This window comes from Coregonus lavaretus (genome assembly GCF_964263955.1).
Source record: "Coregonus lavaretus genome assembly, chromosome: 12".
Lineage (NCBI taxonomy): Eukaryota > Metazoa > Chordata > Actinopteri > Salmoniformes > Salmonidae > Coregonus > Coregonus lavaretus.
In genome coordinates, this window is record NC_139999.1 from 7279292 (window position 1) to 7295169 (window position 15878).

General features: G+C 42.5%; 1 long non-coding RNA gene across 1 annotated transcript; it reads right to left on the minus strand.

Moving 5' to 3' along the window:
* Window positions 1-5256: 5256 nt before the first annotated feature.
* On the minus strand, window positions 5257-10436 carry LOC311138760. The gene is made up of 3 exons (XR_014614068.1): window positions 10297-10436; window positions 10081-10197; window positions 5257-6396 (listed from the first exon to the last, which is right to left on the minus strand). It is a non-coding gene; the product is annotated as an uncharacterized lncRNA (long non-coding RNA).
* Between the last annotated feature and the right edge of the window lie 5442 nt (window positions 10437-15878).

Sequence of the window (15878 nt, forward strand, 5' to 3'; positions counted from 1 at the left end):
GGTAACTCTAATGAACTTATCCTCTGCATCAGAGGTAACTCTGGGTCTTCCATTCCTGTGGCGGTCCTCATGAGAGCCAGTTTCATCATAGCGCTTGATGGTTTTTGCGACTGCACTTGAAGAAATGTTCAAAGTTCTTGAAATGTTCTGTATTGATTGACCTTCATGTCCTAAAGTAATGATGGACTGTCGTTTCTCTTTGCTTATTTGAGCTGTTCTTGCCATAATATTGACTTGGTCTTTTACCAAATAGGGCTATCTTCTGTATACCACCCCTACCTTGTCACAACACAACTGATTGGCTCAAATGCATTAAGAAGGAAATAAATTCCACAAATTAACTTTTAACAAGGCACACCTGTTAATTGAAATGCATTTCAGGTGACTACCTCATGAAGCTGGTTGAGAGAATGCCAAGAGTGTGCAAAGCTGTTATCAAGGCAAACGGTGGCTATTTGAAGAATCTCAAATATAAAATATATTTTGATTTGTTTAACACTTTTTTGGTTACTACATGATTCCATATGTGTTATAGTTTTGATGTCTTCACCATTATTCTACAATATAGAAAAATAGTAAAAATAAAGAAAAACCCTTGAATGAGTAGGTGTGTCCAAACTTTTGACTGGGAATGTATATTTTTTTATACAGTTGAAGTCGGAAGTTTACATACACTTAGGTTGGAGTCATTAAAACTCATTTTTCAACCACGCCACACATTTCTTGTTAACAAACTATAGTTTTGGCAAGTCGGTTAGGACATCTACTTTGTGCATGACACAAGTAATTTTTCCAACAATTGTTTACAGACAGATAATTTCACTTATAATTCACTGTATCACAATTCCAGTGGGTCAGAAGTTTACATACACTAAGTTGACTGTGCCTTTAAACAGCTTGGAAAATTCAAAAAAATGATGTCATGGCTTTCGAAGGTTCTTATAGGCTAATTTACATCATTTGAGTCAATTGGAGGTGTACCTGTGGATGTATTTCAAGGCCTACCTTCAAACTCAGTGCCTCTTTGCTTGACATCATGGGAAAATCAAAAGAAATCAGCCAAGACCTCAGAAAAATAATTGTAGACTTCCACAAGTCTGGTTCATCCTTGGGAGCAATTTCCAAACGCCTGAAGGTACCGCGTTCATCTGTACAAACAATAGTACGCAAGTATAAACACCATGGGACCACGCAGCCATCATACCGTACAAAAGTATCTATATCCACAGTAAAACGAGTCCTATATCGACATAACCTGAAAGGCTGCTCAGCAAGGAAGAAGCCACTGCTCCAAAACCGCCATAAAAAAGCAAGCTACGGTTTTCAACTGCACATGGGGACAAAGTTCATACTTTTTGGAGAAATGTCCTCTGGTCTGATGAAACAAAAATAGAACTGTTTGGCCATAATGACCATTGTTATGTTTGGAGGAAAAAGGTGTGGCTTGCAAGCCGAAGAACACCATCCCAACCGTGAAGCACGGGGGTGACAGCATCATGCTGTGGGGGTGCTTTGCTGCAGGAGGGACTGGTGCACTTCACAAAATAGATGGCATCATGAGGAAGGAAAATTATGTGGATATATTGAAGAAACATCTCAAGACATCAGTCAGGAAGTTAAAGCTTGGTCGCAAATGGTCTTCCAAATGGACAATGACCCCAAGCATACTTCCAAAGTTGTGGCAAAATGGCTTAAGGACAAGTCAAGGTATTAGAGTGGCCATCACAAAGCCCTGACCTCAATCCTATAGAAAATGTGTGGGCAGAACTGAAAAAGCATGTGCGAGCATGGAGGCCTACAAACCTGACTCAGTCACACCAGCTCTGTCAGGAGGAATGGGCCAAAATTCACCCAACTTATTGTGGGAAGCTTGTGGAAGGCTACCCGAAACGTTTGACCCAAGTTAAACAATTTAAAGGCAATGCTACCAAATACTAATTGCGTGTATGTAAACTTCTGACCCACTGGGAATGTGATGAAAGAAATAAAAGCTGAAATAAATCATTCTCTCTACTATTATTCTGGCATTTCACATACTTAAAATAAAATGGTGATCCTAACTGACCTAAAACAGGGAATTTTTACTAGAATTAAATGTCAGGAATTGTGAAAAACTGAGTTTAAATGTATTTGGCTAAGGTTTCAAATGTAGGGGTCCTAAAATTCTAAATCTAATGGCTAAATTATACATTTTATGACCATCTTTAAAACAATTCCATATGCTAGCTTAGTAGATATTGCGATCTAAGGGCTTAGACCTACAGGGGTTTTAAACAATGGTAGATAAACAAGAACATTTCACAGTCAAAAATATAATGTTACCGTTACTGAGAATGTTGTCGTAGTTAAGGGGGATACTTGCAAGTTTATTTTTGTATTAGAAAATACAAAATACATGTATTCTAATTAAACTGTTACAACATACATTAATTGTACTTCAGGCCAGTGAAATACAAATGACAAAGTAGGTATTGAAACTATTGAAGTACCTATATTAATTACATGCAACATAAAAACTGCCCATCGTTGGCACTAGCTGCCTGCACTGTAAATCTGCAACAGTTTACTAATCACCGTGCTTCCAGTAATGCACTGTAAATTCTAGAAATACAGCGTGTTGCTGTAGTCAGGTGTTACAGTAATATGCTGTACATTTGTGTTTCAGTAAAGGTCCTGAAAATCTACAGTAATTTACTGGCTTCTGTGCTGCCAGTATTTTACTGTAAAAAATGTCAGGAAATGTTCTACAGTGTACCTGAATCAGGTCAATGACATTCCCAATAACATAAGATAGTTATAGTGAAATTAATTGAATAAAAAAAATATATACATATCATACAAGGTGTGTAGGAAATCCTCTGTTGTTCTACAAGATGCATTTGATCCCAGAGAATAACACTTGAAAGCATTTGCCTCATTAAAACACTTCCTTTCAAAGTGGTCATCAAGGCTGAAAATGTAGGCCTACATGTAATCAAAATTCAAAAGTATGATGTTGGTGGATGAACATAGGTCAGACTAAGTCATCTTTAATTTAATTTAAACCCTTGTTGTATCAGAGTTGTAGTCCTATAATAATTCACTGGTTTATTTTATCACAGTTTTCAGTACTTGCCCGCCACCTTGTGGGAAGTTGTGGATACTACACTAATACAATTACAACAGGAATGGATGGATCCCGGGAGTATGGTGGCTAGGTCACAGGGTCAGCAGCCAGGGTCAGCATCCAACATTATTTAGATGTAATTATATGAGGGGGGAGGGGTGTTTTTTTTTTTTTTTACAATACAAGTGGAGGGTCATGGTAAATGTTCACACATTTGTTTGTAAACAATTAACACGTTAGTTAGCTACCATATGTTCTTGTCAAACGAGTAGCTAGCAAACAAGAAGATATGCCAAATAACATTCTAAAAACCACTTGAGGGCAAAAAAAAAATAGGTATAGGCTCTATCGCGCACACAGCAACACTGTAGCCTACGCATAATCTCAACTATTTTACAGAAACTACCGGTCTATTTACGGTGTTGGCAGAACGTTTTAATCTTTAGCAGTAGTTTAATGCTGTATTTGGAAAATGACTGTGTCAGTTTCTGAACGACAAAACCATGGCAAATTGTTGTGTCCGTAGAACGTTTTATATCGACTTTTACCCCAACCAAAATATGATGGCCCGCGAATTCTGAAACATTATAGGGCATGCTACACATAGTTTTTTTTCAAGTAGAGTACTTACAGTAGTCACAGTTGTATTTTTCGTATAATTCTCTTCTACGTGACTTTGTATACATTTTTTATAGTACTGCTGGTATTCATTACTGCATTGTTGGGAAAGAGCGAGCAAGAAAGGCATTACACTGTACTTGTGCACCTGACAATAAAAACTTGAAATCAACTTGATACATAGGCAACTTCAATATAAAAGATCAGCTATTAAATGTGACTGAATCCCGATATTATAAACCGCGCTGCCTATGATATTGCAAAACTTGAAATGCATATAACCTATCTATTTAGTAGGCTACTAGGTCCCATTAAATGAGAGCTGCGCATGGTCATTTGTTGAACAGCACCTTCGGGAATATGAACCCATCACCGCCAGAAAACGTGAGCAATAATATTCTGCTATGGAAAATAAAATAAATAGAAAAAAGATTCCTATGTCAAATTATTTTAGATTCTAAAAATTCGAAATGCTAATTAGCAACAGAGAAGACCTCAGCAAAACTACAAATTCCCGCAGGAAGCTCCTGCACGTCATTTCTAGCTGACGCTGTCAGCTACCGTTCACCAGCGGGTTCAGAGACCTGTGGCCAATCCATGATGAATCCATGTGCTGTATTGAAATTAATTGAATAAAGTGTTGAACTTCTTCCGTCCCCTTTCTCTGTCTCAGCTAGCCACTGACTACACTTTAGCTAGCTAGTTAGCAGAGCAGTAAATAAAACAAGTATTTCGTATTACTTAGCCTAGATCATTGTTTGTACAGTATGTCGACTTTGGTGTCTATTTAAGACCTCATGGCATTTTTCAAGGAGAAGCATAAGAGCATTAAAAGGGGAGAAGACCACTATAAATCTGGCCATGTGGAGCAGTGCAGCTATAGTGAGGAGCAATTTACCGGTTTGCTCAGGGCCATCATGAGGGATAAAGTTTATCCTGTGTCAGTGAGTGTAGCTATTAAGTTAAGTTTGAGCATCTTAGCAATGCAATGTATTCTATACTGCTGTCAACATTATACAAGGAAAGAGTCACTTAATCAATTATATCATCATTAACCAGATTACCCCAGATACCAGACTTCGATGAGTGAGAACTCAGTTCTACAATGTTGTCATTGATGAGAATGAATCTAAAAATCTATTGACATTCAGAATTGGTTTTGTTTAGACATCCAGCCTGCATTGTATAATATAATAATAATAATAATAATAATAATAATAATAATAATAATAATAATAATAATATGCAATTTAGCAGACGCTTTTATCCAAAGCGACTTACAGTCATGTGTGCATACATTTTTACGTATGGGTGGTCCCGGGGATCGAACCCACTACCCTGGCGTTACAAGCGCCATGCTCTACCAATTGAGCTACCGAGGACCAGTTTCATGACCAGAGACAAATCTTCAAAAGGCACAGTATTTGTTTATTCGGAGTGGTACATGCATTCACACAGTCTTGATTTATAGGATACTTGCCACTATATGATTGATATGTCAAGTGATAAAATCCCAAGTTATCAATGAAAAGTTTATTGAAAAACTGCACTTGTCCTCATGTGAAAATCACAGTTGATTAAATATTCTACAGCTGTAATGTCATCAATCAAATCAAACTTTATTTATATAGCACATTTCTTACATCAAATGCATTTCAAGGTGTTCAAAGTCATGCATTGAAAGACATGTGGCACTTAGCATCCTTCCTCTTGGCAGGTCTCTATAGGTGACCAGGGTATTCTCTCTACCACATGAGAATGCCTCCATGTAGCCATGCAGCCTATTTTGGCAGTTCACAAAATCGGCCGTACGGATGTGGAATGTGAGTGGAGGAAGCCAGCCGTTACCCAACCAGATGCAGTCAGTGGAGGACCTGTACCCGGCCGAAGACTACAACCCTCTGTCCCGAGAGCCCACAGAGGAGGATCTTCAGTGGCTAAGGAACTGTCTCTGGGGCAGGTTCAGTGGAATGGCATGGCTCCTTGAACCTGAGCCAGAACAACCGCTACCCTCCCTGTCTGTACCGGACATTGTTAAAAAGCAAGGGCACCTGGGGCATGAAGGCATCCTGGCTGGCATGGTGCTGTCGGTGGAGCAGCAGGAAGCTAGAAGGCAGGCAACAGTTTGACAGCGCACCAACCCCAACTGGCACACCATGAGGAGAGGGAGGTTGGCTAGCAATTATGGAGCAGTTATAGGTCCAAGCACGTTACTCAGTCGCTACTAAAAAGGGTCCTCAGATCACAGTCGTTGGATGGGGTGTTGTCTGTAAAGTGGGCCACAGATAATGAAGAGGAGGGCATCAAGGCATTCAAAATGGCTACAGGGATGGAAGTACAGGAGTCAGGGCTTTGGGTCACAGGGTCTGGGATCCTGGGTGCCTCACCAGATGGTCTGGTGGGCACCACAGCAGTGGTGGAGGTCAAATGTCCCTAAGGTGCAAGGGACCTTACCATTGAGGAGGCAGTGAAGTCTAATTATTTCTATATCAAGGAGGGAGGGTCTCATCGCCTCTGTGAAGACCATCCTTACTGGCACCAGGTCCAAGGTCAGCTCCACATCCCTGGAAGGGACATATGCTTCTTCGTTGTGTAGACCAACGAAGCATCCATCACCATCCTCATTCAGCGTGACGTCCTCTGACAGATTCATATTGATCCTGCTGTCTGGACTTGTTTTCAGGGAAGTCAATGGTCAAAGAATATTACACATAGTTCATACACACACACTAGGCTCCTAGAATAGGTTATATTACATACAGGTTTTGCTCAAAGCAGCCAACTAAAGTAATGTAGTTAACTTTATCATGGGTACAGTGGGAATTTACAGTGCCTTCGGAAAGTATTCAGACCGCTTGACTTTTTCCACATTGTTACGTTACAGCCTTATTCAAAAATAGATTAAATACATAAAAATCCCTAGCAATCTACACACAATACCCCATAATGGTGCAGTCAGTGGAGGACCAGTACCCGGCTGAAGACTACAGATTTTTAGAAATTGTTGCAAATTTATTAAATATAAAAAACAGAAATACCTTATTTACATAAGTATTCAGACCCTTTGCTATGAGACTTGACATTTTGCTCAGGTGCATCCTGTTTCCATTGATGATCCTAGAGATGTTTCTACAACTTGATTGGAGTCCACCTGTGGTCAATTTTATTGATTGGACATGATTTGGAAAGGCACACACCTGTCTATTTAAGGCCCCACGGTTGACAGTGCAGGTCAGAGCAAAAACCAAGCCATGAGGCCGAAGGAATTGTCCGTAGAGCTCCGAGACAGGATTGTGTCGAGGCACAGATCTGGGGAAGGGTACCAAAAAATGTCTGCAGCATTGAAGGTCCCCAAGAACACAGTGGCCTCCATCATTCTTAAATGGAAGAGGTTTAGAACCACCAAGACTCTTCCTAGAGCTGGCCGCCCAGCCAAACTGAGCAATCGGGGGAGAAGGGCCTTGGTCAGTGAGGTGACCAAGAACCCGATGGTCACTCTGACAGAGCTCTAGAGTTCCTCTGTGGAGATGGGAGAACCTTCCAGAAGGACAACCATCTCTGCAGCACTCCACCAATCAGGCCTTTATGGTAGAGTGGCCAGATGGAAGCCACTCCTCAGTAAAAGGCACATGACAGCCCGCTTGGAGTTTGCCAAAAGGCACCTAAAGAATCTCAGACCATGAGAAACAAGATTCTCTGGTCTGATGAAACCAAGATTGAACTCTTTGGCCGGAATGCCAAGCGTCACCTCTGGAGGAAACCTGGCACCATCCCTACAGTGAAGCACGGTGATGGCAGCATCATGCTGTGGAGATGTTTTTCAGCGGCAGGGAATGGGAGACTAGTCAGGAATGAGGCAAAAATTAACGGAGCAAAGTACAGAGAGATCCTTGATGAAAACCTGCTCCAGAGCGCTCAGGACCTCAGACTGGGGCGAAGGTTCACCTTCCAACAGGACAACGACGCTAAGCACACAACCAAGACAACGCAGGAGTGGCTTCTGGACAAGTCTCTGAATGTCCTTGAGTGGCCGAGCCAGAGCCCGGACTTGAACCCAATCTAACATCTCTGAAGAGACCTGAAAATACAGTTGAAGTCGGAAGATTACATACACCTTAGCCAAATACATTTCAACTCAGTTTTTCACAATTCCTGACATTTAATCCTAGTAAGAATTCCCTGTCTTAGGTCAGTTAGGATCACCGCTTTATTTTAAGAATGTGAAATGTCAGAATAATAGTAGAGAGAATTATTTATTTCAGCTTTTATTTCTTTCATCACATTCCCAGTGGGTCAGAAGTTTACATACACTCAATTAGTATTTGGTAGTATTGCCTTTAAATTGTTTAACTTGGGTCAAACGTTTCAGGTAGCCTTCCACAAGCTTCCCACAATAAATTGGGTGAATTTTGGCCCATTCCTCCTGACAGAGCTGGTGTAACTGAGTCAGGTTTGTAGGCCTCCTTGCTCGCACACGCTTTTTCAGTTCTGCCCACACATTTTCTATAGGATTGAGATCAGGGCTTATTGATGGCCACTCCAATACCTTGACTTTGTTGTCCTTAAGCCATTTTGCCACAACTTTGGAAGTATGCTTGGGGTCATTGTCCATTTGGAAGACCCATTCGCAACCAAGATTTAACTTCCTGACTGATGTCTTGAGATGTTGCTTCAATATATCCACATAATTTTCCTTCCTCATGATGCCATCTATTTTGTGAAGTGCACCAGTCCCTCCTGCAGCAAAGCATCCCCACAGCATGATGCTGTCACCCCCGTGCTTCACGGTTGGGATGGTGTTCTTCGGCTTGCAAGCTACCCCCTTTTTCCTCCAAACATAACGATGGTCATTATGGCCAAACAGTTCTATTTTTGTTTCATCAGACAAGAGGACATTTCTCCAAAAAGTACGATCTTTGTCCCCATGTGCATTTGCAAACCGTAGTCTGGCTTTTTTATGGCTGTTTTGGAGCAGTGGCTTCTTCCTTGCTGTGCGGCCTTTCAGGTTATGTCGATAACCTTTGTACCTGTTTCCTCCAGCATCTTCACAAGGTCCTTTGCTGTTGTTCTGTGATTGATTTGCACTTTTCACACCAAAGTACGTTCATCTCTAGGAGACAGAACGCGTCTCCTTCCTGAGCGGTATGACGGCTAAGTGGTCCCATGGTGTTTATACTTGCGTACTATTGTTTGTACAGATGAACATGGTACCTTCAGGCGTTTGGAAATTGCTCCCAAGATTGAACCAGACTTGTGGAGGTCTACAATTTCTTTTCTGAGGTCTTGGCTGATTTCTTTTGATTTTCCCATGATGTCAAGCAAAGAGGCACTAAGTTTGAAGGTAGGCCTTGAAATACATCCACAGGTACACCTCCAATTGACTCAAATGATGTCAATTAGACTATCAGAAGCTTCTAAAGCCATGACATCATTTTCTGGAATTTTCCAAGCTGTTTAAAGGCACAGTCAACTTAGTGTATGTAAACTTCTGACCCACTGGTCTGTAAACAATTGTTGGAAAAATTACTTGTGTCATGCACAAAGTAGATGTCCTAACGGACTTGCCAAAACTATAGTTTGTTAACAAGAAATTTGTGGAGTGGTTGAAAAATGAGTTTTAATGACTCCAACCTAAGTGTATGTAAACTTCCGACTTCAACTGTAGCTGTGCATCAACACTCCCCATCCAGCCTGACAGAGCTTGAGAGGATCTACAGAGAAGAATGGGAGAAACTCCCCAAATACAGGTGTGCCAAGCTTGTAGCGTCATACCCAAGAAGACTCGCGGCTGTAATCGCTGCCAAAGGTGCTTCAACAAAGTACTGAGTAAAGGGTCTGAATACTTATGTAAATGTGATTTATTTTTATTTTTTATTTTTTATTTCATAAATTAGCAAACATTTCTAAAACCTTGTTTTTGCTTTGTCATTATGGGGTATTGTGTGTAGATTGTTGAAGAAAAAAAAACAATTTAATCAATTTTAGAATAAGGCTGTAACTTAACAAAATGTGAAAAAAGTCAAGGGGTCTGAATACTTTCCGAAAGCACTGTATATCTGTGATGTTCTAATTATTTCGTACCCCCTGTGTCTTACTTGCTGAAGGCCCCAGTCATCCCTGCCTGTACCTGGCATTGTTGAAAAACAAACAATAGCCTCCTAGAATAGGTTATTTTACATTCAATTTTTTGCTCAAAGCAGCCAACTAAAGTAATGTAGTTAATGTAAATTCAATCACAAAGGCTGGTCTGAGTGCATCTCCTCACAGTTTCATTCAGTAGTACAACACAATTCAAATAACATTTTATCATGGGCACAGTGGGAATTTATATCTGTGATGTTTACATTAGGTCTTACCCCCAGAGTGAGAGACAGAGTACATCCCTTCCAGCAGACCTCCTTGCTGAGGGTGGCGTTGATCATGCACTGCTTCTCGTGGGGTGATCCTGATGTTCTGCATGTCACGCCTCATGTCTAAAACATGGGGAAAAGGGGAAATAAAGTCAAAATGTTGATGCGTCTACAAGTTCAATGTTTTACACAATATTGTATCATATTTGATGAGTTACTGACCTGTCCGTCCACAGGCTCGATGTGCTGTAGTCTCCACAACTGGACGCTCACGCTCGGATCACACTGGCACAGGATGTCCATGAACCGGATTGGTCTGAAGGATGCGCTCCTGTTGGACTGGATAACAAAGAGACAGATGGTCAGTGGTGGGTCTTTTTCAATGATGTATCACGATCTTTATCTGGACAGAAAACGCATTGTTTATCATAACACAAATACACCTTGAACAATGTGACAACTGGTCCCTCAACACCCAATCCTCATACCTCATTGTTTGTTATTTTTTCCCCAATCAACAGTCTGGATCTTCCTCTTCTGCCATGGTGGATGAGCCACCTTTTCTGGTAAATACAGGGCCATTTCTCTTTCCCACCGGAAAATGTTAGCTGCAGACCCGAGTGTTGTCACTGGGTTTCCGGTCCGCCTATCTGACAGGACAGTCTAGGGTACTATTTGCCCAATGAGGTGAAGTATTGCGATGAGCGATACGACTGTACTTCTGATTCTAATTCTCAAGAGGAGAGTTAAAACCCCCAGCCGTGAAGTCGCTGAGGAGGACCAATAGTGATTTTACATTTACATCATTTAGCAGACACTCTTATCCAGAGCCACTTACAGATTGGTGCATTCAACTTATGATAGCCAGTGGGACAAGCACTTTATTTTTATTTTTATGGGGGGTGGGGGAAGAATATACTATTCCAGATATTCCTTAAAGAGGTGGGGTTTCACGTGTGTCCGGAAGGTAATACGTGTAATCCAGGCTCTGTCGCAGCCGGTCGCGACCGGGAGACTCATGGGCGGCGCACAATTGGCCCAGCGTCGTCCAGGGTAGGGGAGGGAATGGCCGGCAGGGATGTAGCTCAGTTGATAGAGCATGGCGTTTGCAACGCCAGGGTTGTGGGTTTGATTCCCACGGGGGGCATAGTATAAAAAAAAACATGTATTCACTAACTGTAAGTTGCTCTGGATAAGAGCGTCTGCTAAATGACTAAAATGTAAATGTAAAATGTAAGGTGGTCAGTGAATCCGCTGTCCTGGCGTCGTGGGGGAGCTTGTTCCACCATTGGGGTGCCAGAGCAGCGAATAGCTTTGACTGGGCTGAGCGGGAACTGTGCTTCCGTAGTGGTAGGGGAGCTACCTCGTTTGGGTGTAGGGTCTGATCAGAGCCTGAAGGTAAGGAGGTGCCGTTCCCCTCACAGCTCCGTAGGCAAGCACCATGGTCTTGTAGTAGATGCGAGCCTCAACTGGAAGCCAGTGGAGTGTGCGGAGGAACGGGGTGACATGAGAGAACTTGGGAAGGTTGAACATCAGACGGGCTGCAGCGTTCTGGATGAGTTGTAGGGGTTTAATGGCACAGGCAGGGAGCCCAGCCAACAGCGAGTTGCAGTAATCCAGACGGGAGATGACAAGTGCCTGGATTAGGACCTGTGCCACTTTCTGTGTAAGGTAGGGTCGTACTCTGCAAATGTTGTAGAGCATGAACCTGCAGGATCGGGTCACCGCTTTGATGTTAGCGAAGAACGACAGGGTGTTGTCCAGGGTCACGCCAAGGTTCTTTGCACTCTGGGAGGAGGACACAATGGAGTTGTCAACCATGATGGCGAGATCATGGAGCGGGCAGGCCTTCCCCGGGAGGAAGAGCAGCTCCGCCTTGCCGAGGTTCAGCTTGAGGTGGTGATCCGACATCCACACTGATATGTCTAACAGACATGCAGAGATGCGATTCGCCACCTGGTTATCAGAAGGGGGATCATCTGAAAGGGACTGACATGCAGGGATTTTGAGCACTGGCCAGCAGACCATGATTTCTACTAGCCCGGGTAACATTCAGGTCCTAAATCTGTGGCATGCAATGTTTTTAAAGGCACATTTTTACTGCTGTGTCAGGCTAGTTTGGCACATTTTCTACTAGCCCAGTCTGAAAAGAGATCTGGCCGTGTGGTGCCAGGACAACAACCTCTCCCTCAACGTGACCAAGACAAAGGAGATGATTGTGGACTACAGGAAAAAAAAGAGGACTGACCACGCCCCCATTCTCATCGACGGGGCTGTAGTGGAACAGGTTGAGAGCTTCAAGTTCCTTGGTGTCCACATCACCAACGAACTATCATGGTCCAAACACACCAAGACAGTCGTGAAGAGGGCACGACAAAGCCTATTCCCCCTCAGGAGACTAAAAAGATTTGGCATGGGTCCTCAGATCCTCAAAAAATTCTACAGCTGCACCATCGAGAGCATCCTGACTGGTTGCATCACCGCCTGGTATGGCAACTGCTTGGCCTCTGACCGCAAGGCACTACAGAGGGTAGTGCGTACGGCCCAGTACATCACTGGGGCAAAGCTCCCTGCCATCCAGGACCTCTATACCAGGCGGTGTCAGAGGAAGGCCCTCAAAATTGTCAAAGACTCCAGCCACCCTAGTCATAGACTGTTCTCTCTGCTACCGCACGGCAAGCGGTACCGGAGTGCCAAGTCTAGGTCCAAAAGACTTCTCAACAGCTTCTACCCCCAAGCCATAAGACTCCTGAACAGCTAATCATGGCTACCCGGACTATTTGCACTGCCCCCCCACCCCATCCTTTTTACGCTGCTGCTACTCTGTTAAGTATTTATGCATAGTCACTTTAACTCTACCCACATGTACATATTACCTCAACTACCTCAACTAGCCGGTGCCCCCGCACATTGACTCTGCAACGGTACCCCCCTGTATATATATAGCCTCCCTACTGTCACTTTATTTTACTGTATATATAGCCTCCCTACTGTCACTTTATTTTACTTCTGCTCTTTTTTTCTCAACACTTTTTTTGTTGTTGTTTTATTCTTACTTTTTTTGTTTAAAATAAATGCACTGTTGGTTAAGGGCTGTAAGTAAGCATTTCACTGTAATGTCTGCACCTGTTGTATTCGGCGCATGTGACCAATAAAATTTGATTTGATTTGATTTGATTTGAAAGTACTAGCCTTGGCCTAGCTTAATTTCCATCCCTGCTGACATGTATAAATGACTTCACAGGGCATTTGATTAGTCATGTACAACATATGCACTCATGGAACAAAATCATTTGAGTTTTCTATGGGAAAACATTGATCCCACAAGTCCCTGATCCCTGAGCTAGCTAGCCAGCTAGTTAATGTGAGCTTACCATTCATGTAGTCACACTTTTCCACGTGGTGACATGCTAGCTAATGTAAGCCCACCAGCGCATGGATATTTAGCTAACGTATAGCTAGCTAGTTACACTACATGACCAAAAGTATGTGGACACCTGCTTGTCGAACATCTCATTCCAAAATCATGGGCATTAATATGGAGTTGGTCCCCCTTTTGCTGCTATAACAGCCTCCACTCCTCTGGGAAGGCTTTCCACTAGATGTTGGAACATTGCTTTAGGGACTTGCTTCCAACCAGCCACAAGAGCATTAGTTAGGTCGGCCACTGATGTTGGGCGATTAGGCCTGGCTCGCAATCGGCGTTCCAATTCATCCCAAAGGTGTTGGATGGAGTTGAGGTCAGGGCTCTGTGCAGGACAGTCAAGTTCTTCCACGCCGATCTCGACAAACCATTTCTGTATGGACCTCGCTTTGTGCACGGGGGCATTGACATGCTGACACAGGAAAGGGCCTTCCCCAAACTGTTGCCATAAAGTTGGAAGCACAGAATCGTCTAGAATGTCATTGTATGCTGTAGCATTAAGAGTTCCCTTCACCAGAACTAAGGGGCCTAGCCCGAACCATGAAAAACAGCCCCAGACCATTATTCCACCAAACTTTACAGTTAGCTCTATGCATTGGGGCAGGTAGCGTTGTCCTGGCATCCGCCAAACCCAGATTCGTCTGTCGGACTTGTGTGCGGCTGCTCGGCCATGGAAACACATTTTATGAAGCTCCCGATTAACAGTTATTGTGCTGACATTGCTTCCAGAGGCAGTTTGGAACTCGGTAGTGAGTGTTGCAACCGAGGACAGATGATTTTTACGCGCTACGTGCTTTAGCACTCTGCGGTCCTGTTCTGTTAGCTTGTGTGGCCTACCACTTCGCGGCTGAGCCGTTGTTGCTCCTAGACGTTTCCACTTCACAATAACAGCACACAGTTGACCGGGGCAGCTCTAGCAGGGCAGAAATTTGACGAACTGACTTGTTGGAAAGGTGGCATCGTATGACGGTGCCACGTTGAAAGTCACTGAGCTCTTCAGTAAGGCCATTCTACTGCCAATGTTTGTCTTTGGAGACTGCATGGCTGTGTGCTCGATTTTATACACCTGTCAGCAACGGGTGTGGCTGAAATAGATGAATCCACTAATTTGAAGGGGTGTCCACATACTTTTGTATATATAGTGTACGTTAGCTCATTGTTCGTGTAGTCAGACTTTTCCCCAGACCCCCATGCTAGCTAGTCCATGAGTGCAAGGATATTTAACGTTAGCTAGTTAACGCTAATCGCTAACATTAGGCACATTCGCTAGCATGTCACAGCCTGTCGGGAAAGTCCGACTACACCACTGTGAGATACGGTGCAACGTTAGCTAATGTAGCCAACTAGCCAACCAAGGTGCCTAACTAGTTAGCCCACCAGGCGATATTTAGCTAGCTACAGTGCATTCGGAAAGTATTCAGACCCCTTGACTTTTTCCACATTTTGTTACGTTACAGCCTTATTCTAACATTTATTAAATTAGTTTTTTTCGTCATCAATCTATACACAATACTCCATAATGACAAACCAAAAACAGATTTGTTGACCTTTTAGCAAATTGAAAAAAAAAAAAAAAACTCAAATATTAAATTTACATAAGCTATGGTAGCTAGCTAGGTAATTATAAAAATGCTAAACAAGAATACATACAAGAAATTCCCAATATCAATTATTTACACTAGAAACTAAAAATACTATAATTACTCGCTATGTTACTTGCTACTTGTTGATGAGATTTTTGAGAAATGTGGAAGTTTTTCCCTCCCTGGACATTGAGTGATTACGTCAACACTTGCGACAGAATCTGTAGTTTTGTATGATTGCCACATTAGCGGCTAATTAGCATTTTATATTTCGGGGGTAATTACAGGTGAATATATTGATAAAAGTTACCTTGTCCGAGAGAGATTTGCGCAATTATTTTACTCCATCAAATGATTATAAAGGCAACTAGCAAGGGTAATTTTCCTAAATAAAAATTTCTTGAAAAAGAAGGCTAGTAAAGTAGTACAAGTAGTGGCTATTTTGTTGTAGTGGGATAGTAGCCTTCAGTGGAATAATAACAGTAGAAGTAATGTAGCTAGTTAAAATGCAGTCCGTGATCTTAAGCACAACAAATTCGTAAAATGTTGTACGAATTGGATTAGTACCATATCATACGAATTGCAAAAAAAAGTAGTACACAATTGGATGACATAGTACACAAAAACCGGGGACCCGTTTTAACTCATGAGCACCACTTTCCAAAACTACTGGCTGAAATTATACAAAAAGTGTGGAGCGTCACTTTAATCTTGAAGCAATTCACACAGATTATTATTTGTTTTTGTTGCAACTAATCTGAAGAACTGTGAGGTGACGTAAAGCACAGAGATGCGTA